Genomic DNA, 12,136 nt, shown 5'->3' with positions numbered 1-12,136 from the left:
CAGCGATTTGGTGTCGATAAATGCTGGACAAGGAATGGGTATGTGATTGTTATGGGCTCTGATGGTGCTCATAATAGGATTACTACTTTAACCGAATTAAATTCCTTGCCCTCTTCATCCGGTCAAATTCCTTCAACAAACAACGTTACTGGTGCTAGTGCAACAACCTCTGCTAATACACCCGTGAATAAGGAAGGTAAATCTTCTTATATTAGACCCAAAAGAGTAGTTAAAAACTAATTGTGTGTGCTGGTTAAGTAATTTTTGTGTTTCTAGCTTCTCTTAATAATCATTTTCCTTTTATATGCATAAATGCATGTTACGTATACGTCTTTTTGCCTTTTACTATTACGTTGTTGTTTTTTTTTTTTGTATTAAATACCCACTTCTTACTTTTATTATTAGCATAATTTTACTAACTTCACCTTATTTTTCTTTTTTTGTCTTTAATAAACAATTGTGATTTGTGCTTATGTGACAATATGTCAGCTGACATTGTCAAAATCGACTAATGTCACAGACAACATCTGCTGACCATAGACTATAACTGTGTATTAAGTCAGTTTCACATTATCAATAAAATTAAATACACTTAATTATTAGAAAGATATCTACTTGTTTACGTCTTGTATATTGAATCGTTTTTATTTTTAATCTTCATGTAAGTGTTTTTAAACTTTTGTTTTGTCACTTTTTTTTTTTTGGCTTCTGTATACTTAGGTGAAACTTGTTTTTGTGCCTGTTGTGGTAGTTATATTTTTAATTCCTTGTTTATTTATTTATTTTTTGTTTTCTTGTTAAATAGTTTTATTTTATTTTAGACTTTTAGTATATTTTAAATTTGTAAGTGCTTTTGGCACCGCTTTTAGTACTGCCACTGCTTTTTTTTTTTTTTTTTATTATTAGATATTATTTTATTTATTATTGTTATTATAAGATAGTTAGCTTGCATATTGTTTTTAATATGCTCGTATGCCTTTCTCTCTTAACCTTCTGCTTTATGTATATTTTAACAATTATCTCGAGTGATCTCTCTCATGATTCTGGTGGGTGAAAGGACTTTGTGTATTATTATTATTATTATAATTTATTATTTTTTTTTTCTCATTTATTGTTAGTATTTTATTTTGTCTTTTATTATATCTTATTATTATATATTTATTCGCATATTTTATAGTATACAATTATGAGTATCGATGATATTGAATGTAATATTTTTTCAGACGACGACAGCAATAGTTTCACCACAGCTTATTCCTCGGATGATAGTTTTCACAGTTCTAATTCTCCTCTCTCCTTGTCACTTGATAATGCCTTCTCTTCTTTTCCTAAAAACTTTAATGTAGTTCACATAAACGCTCAAAGCATCCCTGCTCATTATTCCGACCTTATATCCTCTTTTGATAACTCCAACATACACGCTATCCTTGTTTCCGAGACTTTCCTCAAACCCTCCTTGCCTTCTTCCTGCTTCTCTCTGCCCAACTTTCATCTCATTCGAAATGATCGAGTGGGTAAGGGAGGTGGAGGCGTGGCAATCTATATCCGAAACCACATTCCTTTTACAATACTCGATATGTCTGACCCGCAATATTCTGAATCTGCAGAGCACATCTTCATTGAAGTTCTGTTTGGCCGTGTTAAGTTACTATTAGGTGTTTTTTACTGTCCGTCCCTTCACATTGATTTCTTTAATTCCTTCGAACAATTATTGGAGCTTCATACGGCTAATATAGAACATTCAATTATTATGGGTGACTTTAACACATGTCTCATTAGAAATGATGCACGTGCAAAACGTTTGTTAAATATTGTCAGCAGTTCTAATCTTAAAGTTCTCCCTTCGAGAGCAACTCATTATTTTCCCGGCTGTTCACCATCTCAGTTGGATCTTAGCATTGTTGCATCCTTGGAGCATGTAGAATGTCATGGACAATTTCCCGCAGAGGCCTTTTCTTACCATGATCTAATATATTTATCATATAAAATTCGACCTCCTAAGATTAGGCCTACTGTGGTAATGCGTCGCAGTTTTAAGGATTTTAACAATGATGCGTTTATGAGTGAGCTTAGCCAAATTGACTGGGATTCTGTATTTAGAGCTGAATCGACTGACGACAAGTTAGACATCTTCAATTCGCTCCTAACTCAACTTTTTGATAAATACGCTCCTTTACGTCCCATCAAATTGAAAAATCTTCCTGCTCCTTGGTTAACCAATGAAATTAGAACGTTAATGACTAAGCGTAATAGAGCCAAATTTAAATACAAACATAACCCCAGTACTGAAAATTTATCTAAATACAAGCGCTTGCGTAACCGTTGCAGCAGGGTTTGTCGAGATGCGCAACGACTTTATATCCACAACTCAATTAAGAACAGTAATTCTTCTCAGACATGGAAATTTCTACAGTCGCTCGGTATCGGACGTCAACCTTGCCCTGTCAATCCACACCTTGATCTCAATGCTCTGAACGGATTTTTTGCTACTACTATCCAAATGGATATCAAGGAAAAAATAAAAACACTAAGTATTCTTCGCTCTCTACCTATTCCTAACAACCCTCCTTTCCAGTTTTCTCCAATGGCGCTAAGTGATATTAGGGCTCATATTCTGGCTATCAGGTCTAACGCAATGGGTAGTGACGGAATCAACCGCAGAATGCTTCTCCTAATTCTCGATCAAATCTTACCTGTCATTTCTCACATCTTTAACTCCTCCCTCTCTTCCAGTCAGTTCCCAAGAGCATGGCGTATTGCTCACATCCTTCCAATTCCTAAAAATAAAAATCCAGTATCCTTTTCCCATTATCGTCCTATATCGATCCTTCCCTTCTTGTCGAAAGTATTGGAACGTATTGTGCACCGCCAGCTAAACGACTACGTTTTAAAGTACAACATCCTCTCCGAATATCAATCTGGCTTTCGTATGGGCCACAGCACAGTTACCGCTCTGGTAAAAGTATGTGATGACTTACGTTCCAATATGGACAACAAGCAGCTGAGCATCCTTACATTGCTGGACTTTAGCAATGCATTCAATGCGGTTGATTTCGAGCTCCTGTTGGCTGTCCTCCAGTCCATCAATGTTGCTACGGACGTAACTGACTGGTTTCGTAGTTACTTGTTTGGTCGTCGGCACACGGTACACATTAACAGCCACTCTTCTTCCTATCTCCCTCTCACAACTGGTGTACCGCAAGGTAGTGTCCTTTCACCTCTCCTGTTTTCTATTTTCATTAATACCATCCCAAAAATCCTTTCATCTTCTTTCCATCTCTATGCCGACGATCTGCAAGTCTATGTTACTTGTACAGCACATGACATTGATGATGCCATCGCAAGACTCAATCAGGACCTGTTTAATATCTCCAACTGGTGCAAGGCGTATGGTCTCCATGTTAATCCTGCCAAGTCCCAAGCCATTATAATCGGTAGCACCTTTCAACTCTCCAAACTTGATTGTATTAAATTACCTGCTATTCTTTATGACAATGTTTCCTTAACCCTCTGTTCCCATGTAAAAAACCTTGGTCTCCTTATAGATAGTAACCTCTCCTGGTCCGTGCAAGTTGCAGAAGTGAGTAGAAAGATTTTTGCCACTATTAGCTCTTTCAATCGTTTGAAGCACCTATTACCGGTTAAAACAAAAATCTGCCTGGCTCAATCACTACTGCTCCCAATACTGGACTACGCTGATTGTAGTTATACAGACCTAACAGAAGAACAGCTAAACAAGCTCGAACGACTACAAAACGTCTGTATCAAATTTATTTTTGCGCTACGTAAATTCGATCACGTCAGCGAATACCGTAACCAACTGAAGTGGTTTACAATTAGACATCGCCGCAACTTGCATATACTCTCCCTTCTCTATTCTATCCTCTATAATCCTTACTCTCCTAATTACTTAAAAACTCGTTTCTCTTTTTTAGGCACTAACATTGATTGTCATCTTGATCTGCGGTCAAGAAGTGACAATCGCTTAAAGATGCCAACAGCTCATACTCGCTTTTACAATGAATCTTTTACTGTTAAAGCTGTGAAGCTATGGAATATGCTTCCCCCGGAAATTCGTCGCTCTGATTCTATTTATATATTTAAACGTCGTGTGAAAACTCACTATCTTTCCTTACAATAAGTAATGTATGTACGTTTATTGATTATGTATTATATATAAAAATGTTATATGTGTGTATGTATATATATTTATATGTATCTTTGTATGTTATGTACATATAAATATATATGTATTTATATACATATATATTTATATGTAACGTATGTAGGTTATATATATTTCACATTAGTATGTATATTATTAGTCATTATTCTCTTTTATCTTGAATATTATTTTATTTTTATTTTTTGCACTTTCCTGTTTCTGCTTTTGTAAATCCTTTCACCAAAGGTTGTCTGTTAGAGATTGCTTTTGCAATAAGACCGCCTTTGCACGCTCTTATTTTCTTGTCTTTGTTGTAATTGTTCTCTTTATTTGTATGTCCTTTCATTGTGTGTGCAATAAAGTATTAAATAAATAAATAAATAAATAAATAGAATATGTTTGAGACGTAGATATAAGTTTTAACTGTATATATAAAATATGTAAAAAAAGGCCCTGAAATAATATCAGGGGAAACGGGAGGAACAAACGTGACTAGATTTTGATTTTGATGACAAATGGGGATTTTAGCCGGTAAAAGTCCGGTACTGCCTGGGCCTTCCATTCCTAGGCGTCCATGAGGGATTTTCCTCGAAAAGACAAAAAAAAAACCTAACTAGTCTCCCCCCGTCCGCAGTCGAAGGAACGCGCTTCCAAGTCGCTCCGCGACAAAGTTATACGGCTTTTATTTATTTATTTAATATTTGGGAAACAAACAGATATAAAATATAATCTAATTACATAATACAATTTAAATATCACATTATCCAGCGAAGTTTCCACCGATTGATAAAACATAAAATGCACTCAAATATTTTAACACAATAAGAGAAAAATTATTGGACAATATTAAAAATATATAATTAAGTTTATTTAAGATTGTTACAAATATTATCTTTAAATTGAATCAAAGATAAATGAAATATATCAATGTTCCCAAAATGCTTATTATATTCGCGACAAGCTCTGATTATTTTTACAGTTAGCATTATGTGATGAATGACAAGTGGGAGTATAAAAACATAACGGTTGACAAGCGTTGGATCGTGGGCAGTTCAGAGACAACTTGCTAAGTAGAAAAGGGGAGTCAACAATATTATTAATAATTTTATATAAGAAAACTTGGTCTCTCATAGATCGGCGTTTTGAAAGAGCTAATAAAGGTTCATGGGTAGAATCGCTAGATTTAAAAGACAAATATTTTAAAAATTTGTTTTGGATCTTCTCAATTTCATTTATATGAATATTGTACTGAGGATTCCATACCGTAGATGCATACTCGAGTATAGAACGGACGTACGCGTTATAAAGCAGGTTAATAGTAGAAGTATTTTTAAATTCAGATCCTGTTCTCATGATGAATCCTACCATGCGATAGGCTTTTGTTGAAATACTTCTAATATGAGAACCAAAAGAGAGCTTGCTATCCAGTGTCACGCCAAAGTCTCTCACCTCGTTCTTCCTTGATATGTCGTTATTATTGACAGTATATTTATAAAGCAAAGTTTTACGCTTACGAGAAAAAGAAATTATAGCACATTTGTTTATGTTAAGATGAAGAGAATTTAATTTGCAGTATGTCTCTAACCTGTTTGAGTCAGATTGTAGAGCATGACAATCATCTAAAGATTTAATAGATTTGAAATTTTTTGTGTCATCAGCATATAAAAGAAAATCTGAAGACACAAAAACATTATTTATGTCATTTATAAATATATTGAAAAGTAAAGGACCGAGGTGAGAGCACCTGAACTTATCGGTATAAAAGATGACAAATAACCTTTAATAGAGACAGCCTGAGTACGGTTGCGAAGATATGAATCCAACCATCTGAGCAGGTCGCCGTGTATACCGAAACTTTCATCTCAACGAAACAGCACGTTAAAGTTACGTATTTTTAAACTTTAAAAATCCATAAAAGTGGTATAAAATGCTTAGTTTCTCGTGAAAGTGGTCTCAGAAGTTGTGTTCTAGTGCAGTGCAAATAGTTATAAAGAAACCGTTCATCCAGGTTTCCATTTTCACCCTTAAAAGGGAAAAAATCCGGAAAAAGTTTAAATTTGCAACTGTTTTTTAAATACGCTGTCACATCTAAAGCGATAAGTCTTTATCGTGAATATTTACTCTTAAGAGATTAATAAAACTTTATATGGTGTTACTCTACACAAACATGACAATTCAAGAGCAAATTAAAGTGAATAGTTATAAAGTTAATCGATCGTAAAAAGTGTATCAGTGCTAAGTGCAAGTATAGTTATTAAACATAACCCACTAGTACACCAATATAAATAAACAAAGCAACAAATAGATCTTCAACAGTTACATAGATACTGATTTTTCACACTGTAACCGTAATAGCTTTGTTGGTCTAGTGGTGCGAACTAATGAATATATCTGTCGAGCGCAGGATCGAAACTCAGCAGAACGTGTCTCAGCTTTTTCTGTGATTCATATTTTTCATTTCTTGCATTTGCTACTTCAACTATTCTCCAAAGATGGCGCTTTGTGGAGTATGCAATAAAAATATTTCTGTATCACAAAAACGTATTAAATGTTCTAATACAGGATGCAATATTCATTATCATGCAGATTGTGTAAAGTACAACGAAAACGTCATTCATCGCTCTAAATGGGTGTGTCCAATTTGTTTACCAAAGCGTTCAAAAGTAACTAGTAATACTAATACACCGAGTCAAAGCAAAGTCCAATATGATCAAGAATTTGAAACCCCTCCAAGCGCTTCCAGTCTTTCATTAGAGTCCATTGTCAATGAAATACGTAGTTTTCATAAGGAAATTAATCTTAAAGTAGATGAACAAGAGTTGATTCTCAATAAATTCAATATATGCCTAGAAAAAATGCAAGAAGAAGTAAAGGGCATTATAAATAAATTTTCAGCATTACAAAAAGATTTTGATGAAGTTACAGAGTCTTTAAAATTTTTATCCGACTCCCACGATAACCAAATTAACATAAATGAAGACTACAAAAACAGGATAATTGAATTAGAAAAAGAGAATATGAATCTACGCACTAACATCACGGGACTCGAATTCAAAATGTCCTTAATGGAATAATAGTCGCGAGATTGTAATTTGGAAATTCAGTATGTTCCTGAACATAAATCAGAAAACCTTTCATCGATTGTACACCAGTTAGCCAGTGAAGTCTCATTTGATCTACACGATAATGATATAGTTAACTTTCACCGAGTAGCTAAGAGGAACACAGAATCTAAACGACACCGTAGCATTATAGTTAAACTATCAACTCCACGTAAGCGCGATAACTTCTTAGCAGCTGTTAAGGTGTTTAATAAAAAGAATCCTCAGTCTAAGCTTAACTCGTCACATTTGGGTATTGCGGGCGGCAAAGAACAAATTTATATTATGGAACATTTATCGCCGGATAACAAGCGCCTACATGCTGCTGCCCGTCTTGCAATTAAGGAAAAGAAGTATGAATACGTATGGGTTAGAAGTGGTCGTATATTTGTACGAAAAAATGACACTTCTCCAGCTGTTTTGATAAAGAATTTTGATAGTTTAAAGCAGTTGTAGTATCTTTTTTCTTTATTTTTCCAAGTTTTTGATTTTATCTCCTATTTATTGTTCTCTATGTTTATTATTAGTGCATGCATAACAATTTTTAATGTTTTGTTTTCGAGTTAAATGTGTTATATCAAAATGTAAGAGGCATAAGAACAAAAACAGATGAAATGTATCAAACAATTTTGCACTCAAACTATGACATACTAGTATTACCGAAACATGGCTTAATGATACTGTGTTTAATTATGAATTTATCGACAAAAGATATAATGTTTACCGTCGCGATCGCTGTTCTACCTCATCGAATAGTACAAAAAAAGATGGAGGTGGAATACTCATTGCAGTTAAAAACAAATTTCAAGTTTCTAGAAAATCAGAATGGGAATCAACCTGTGAAGATATATGGTTAACAATTCGTACTCATGATAATAACTTTATTTACATATGTGCTGTATATATTCCACCTCCAACGGACTCAACATACATGAAAGCGTTTTTAACAAATTTAACTCATGTCAGACAAAGTTATATCAAAGAAGAGTCGCCTCTAATAGTATTAGGCGATTTTAATTTGCCTAATATTAAATGGGAACTGGATAGTGATACGCGTACATTAGCTCCAAAGTCATCTTTTAACCTTATTGAGAGTGATTTCGTGGATACTTTGACTTACTGTGATCTGTCGCAATATAATTCGGTTTTAAATTGTAACGGTCGAATGCTAGACTTAGTACTGTCGAATATTCAATTACTTATAGTTAAAGAATCTGAGTTTAGTCTGGTTCCAATAGATCAATTCCATCCATGTTTAATTTTACATTTTAACTATACACGTGGTAGGCCTCAACCAAAAAAACGAATCCCTACCCTTAATTTTAAACGATGTGACTATGAATCAGTTAATAATGAACTAATAAAAAGGGAAAAGGAATTCAGTAATGTTGCCTCATTACTGAATTCCTTCTGAATATTTTTTATAACAAAATGCTTCCAATTATATATTCTCATACTCCTTTATCAAAAACTCATTCAAAACATTATCCTATCTGGTTTAATAGTAGTGTAATAAAAGCTTTAAAAGAAAAGGCTAAATATCATATGAAATATAAAAAATATCAAAATGAAATGGATAAATTAACGTTTGATCTGTTAAGACTACGATGTAGTACTTTAATTACGGATTGTTACAACAATTTTAAAAAGACAGCTGGCGATAATATTCGAAAGAATCCTTATTATTTTTGGCGTTACTGTAATATTAAAAGACTAAATTCTACCCAAATACCTAATCAAATGTATCTAGATGACGAAGTAGCTAATGAAAAAACAAGAGATATGTAATTTATTCTTGAAATTCTTTCAATCTGTTTATACAAGTAAATATACAACATCTCCGGCTACAAATCTTTCAAATATCAATTCTAACTGCCTCAATGATACTATATCTGCATCATATGTTAAAATTACCAGGGAGGAGGTGCAAAAAGTCTTACTCTCACTTGATGTGGCTAAAAGTTGTGGTCCGGATATGATACCACCTCTCTTTTTTAAAAACTGTGCCACAAATTTATCTCTTCCACTAGCATTCATTTTTAATTTATCTTTAAGCACTGGCGTTTTTCCGGACAAATGGAAGTTAGCTCATCTTACTCCTATACATAAAAAAGGTGTGGTAAATAATGTTAGCAATTATAGGCCTATTTCAATTTTATCAACGTCTGCTAAAGTTTTTGAATCACTTATTTACAATAAATTATTATTTCTCCTAAAAAAACATATTCATCATAACCAACATGGATTTCTACCAAAAAAATCAACTAAGACCAATTTAATTTCTTACACTGTAGATATAGCAGAAGCCCTTGATAATAATAAAGAGATACACGCTATTTACACTGATTTTAAAAAAGCGTTTGATTTAGTTAACCATGATTTACTTATTTCCAAACTCAACAACTTGGGAATTCACGGCTCTTTATTGAGATGGTGTGAATCGTACTTAAAAATCGATCGCAGTTGGTATCGCTATTTAGAGTTAAGTCTGATATTCTTCACATCCTATGTGGGGTTCCACAAGGTTCCCACTTGGGGCCTTTATTTTTCTTAATATTTATAAACGATCTCAGTTATGTTATTAATTCTAAATTCAAATTTTACGCTGATGACCTAAAAGTGCATCGTGTAATTAATGATGACAAAGATCCGTTGATATTACAAAAAGATCTCGAAAATATTGAACTATGGTGTAAAAACAATTTAATGGCGTTAAATACTGATAAATGTGTTTTTATCAGATTCTCAAGGAAAAAAAATGTAATTGATAAAACTTATTACATCAATAAATTTCCACTAAAGCAAGTATATGTTATCAAAGATTTAGGTGTATTATTTGATCATACCCTATCTTTTCGTGACCACATTAACAGCATAATCAAAAAAGGCTTCTAAACTATCAGGTTTCATAAATCGCCAAAGGAAACTTTTTAATGATCCTCATCTAATTATTGCGGTATATAACTCTTTGGTTCGAAGCATCATAGAATATTGCAGCACTGTTTGGAATCCAAGCTATTCATTCATTCAATGAGATTAGAATCTGTGCAAAAACGTCTTCTGTATCATCTAGCATATACGGGTCATAGGTGTCAGACTTTGAATTCATATGAGTCTCGATTACAATTTTATCACGTGAAGTCTCTGAGTGACCGTCGAAAATTTATAGACATATTATTTGTATATAAAATTATCCATAATTATATTGAGGCACCAGATCTGCTTGAGCGCCTTAAATTTAGTGTGCATCGTCCCAGTAGTAGGCTACATAACAGAACAACCTTTAGTTTACCCACATGTCGAACGAATATCTTCCAACACGCGCCCTTGTATCGCATTTGTTCAACAATAAATGCCCACTTAAATGAGTGTGATATATTCTGTAGTTCTTTAGCCTCTTTTAAAAAAACAAATTTTTACACTGTAAATATTTAGCTGAGTAGTTTTTTTTTCTCTCTAATTTTATTATTGCAGTTGTATTATTATTTTTAGTTATATATTTATACAAATGCCTATTTTCGCTTTAGATATTTGAAATTTAGATTGTTCACCACATGATACTTATATATATACGCATGCTGTGTTCATATCCAGAAAGTTTCAATCTATGTTCATGTTTTTATTAAGTCCATGTTTATATTAAGTTTAACATTTTAAGGATTGTAACCAGTTTTATGAACCAATAAAAAAAAAAAAAAAACTTTCAAGTTTGTAAATAAGTATATTATGAGACACTTTATCAAAGGCTTTACAGTAATCGGTATACACGACATCCACCTGATGTCCTTGATCCATGGAATTAGAAACCTGATGCAAAAATTCACATAAGTTTGTTTCCGTCGACCTTTTATTGATGAAACCATGTTGCTCATTTATTAAGTGAGGACATATAATAGAATAAATAATAAAAAACTAAGTCTAATAAACGATCAGTACAGTTCCAAATAACATTATACTGCTTTAGATTGGAAAAAGACAGAAAATTGTGTAATATAGTTACTAATGAGTCTCCGAGAGAGTCGGACAACTCCATATAATCTTCGACCTGTATCCATTGCCCATTGCTTACATTAAAATCGCCCAGGATTAAATAAATATCGTTAGGTTTATCAAAAAGTAATTTAGAGATTAAATCAAAAAAGTAATTTTCGGACTCTACTTGCTGCGGGCAGTGAGGAAAGTAACAACAGTAAATGTTTAGCAAGCGTGATTGTTTAAGACGAATAGTGACAACTATGGCTTCAGCTGCAAATTGATCAAAAATTACCCTTTCAAAACTGTGTACTTCAAACTCACGACGTAATGCAACTAGCACTCCGCCGCCCATTTTATCACCACGACCCTCATAGTTGCGGTCGCATCGATATACAATATAACGATAGTCAAAAAGTTCAGAACTAAGCACCGAATCCAATAGCCAAGTTTCACTTAAACAGATAATGTCAAAATCATTAAGAAGCAAACTTTTATAGAATAAGTTAGTTTTGGTGCGCAACCCACGAACATTTTGATAATAAATTTTTAAATTATTATGATCCAACACGGTGACCGAGGATTATGAGCATAATGAATATTCACAAATTTAAAAATAATAAAAATGTTCATACATTTGTCAAGCAAATAAAGTTTGGTAATCATTAGTTTGTTATAAAATCGCAGTAATAAAGCATTTCAGGAAATTGTATTTAAATAAAATAAATTAATTAAGATTGAACATAGAAAAAAGAAACAGCTATTTATGTATGCAATAAGTAAAACAAGAAATGACAATTGAAACATAATAATATACAAATTTTACCTGAAAATAAAATTTTTATTATGTTTCCTGAGACGTCTGAAGTCCATTATGAGAGAGTACATTGTACTTGTT

This window comes from Vanessa atalanta, chromosome W (assembly GCF_905147765.1).
Source record: "Vanessa atalanta chromosome W, ilVanAtal1.2, whole genome shotgun sequence".
NCBI lineage: Eukaryota > Metazoa > Arthropoda > Insecta > Lepidoptera > Nymphalidae > Vanessa > Vanessa atalanta.
The sequence above is the reverse complement of the archived record's forward strand: the minus strand, read 5'-3'. Positions refer to the sequence as shown.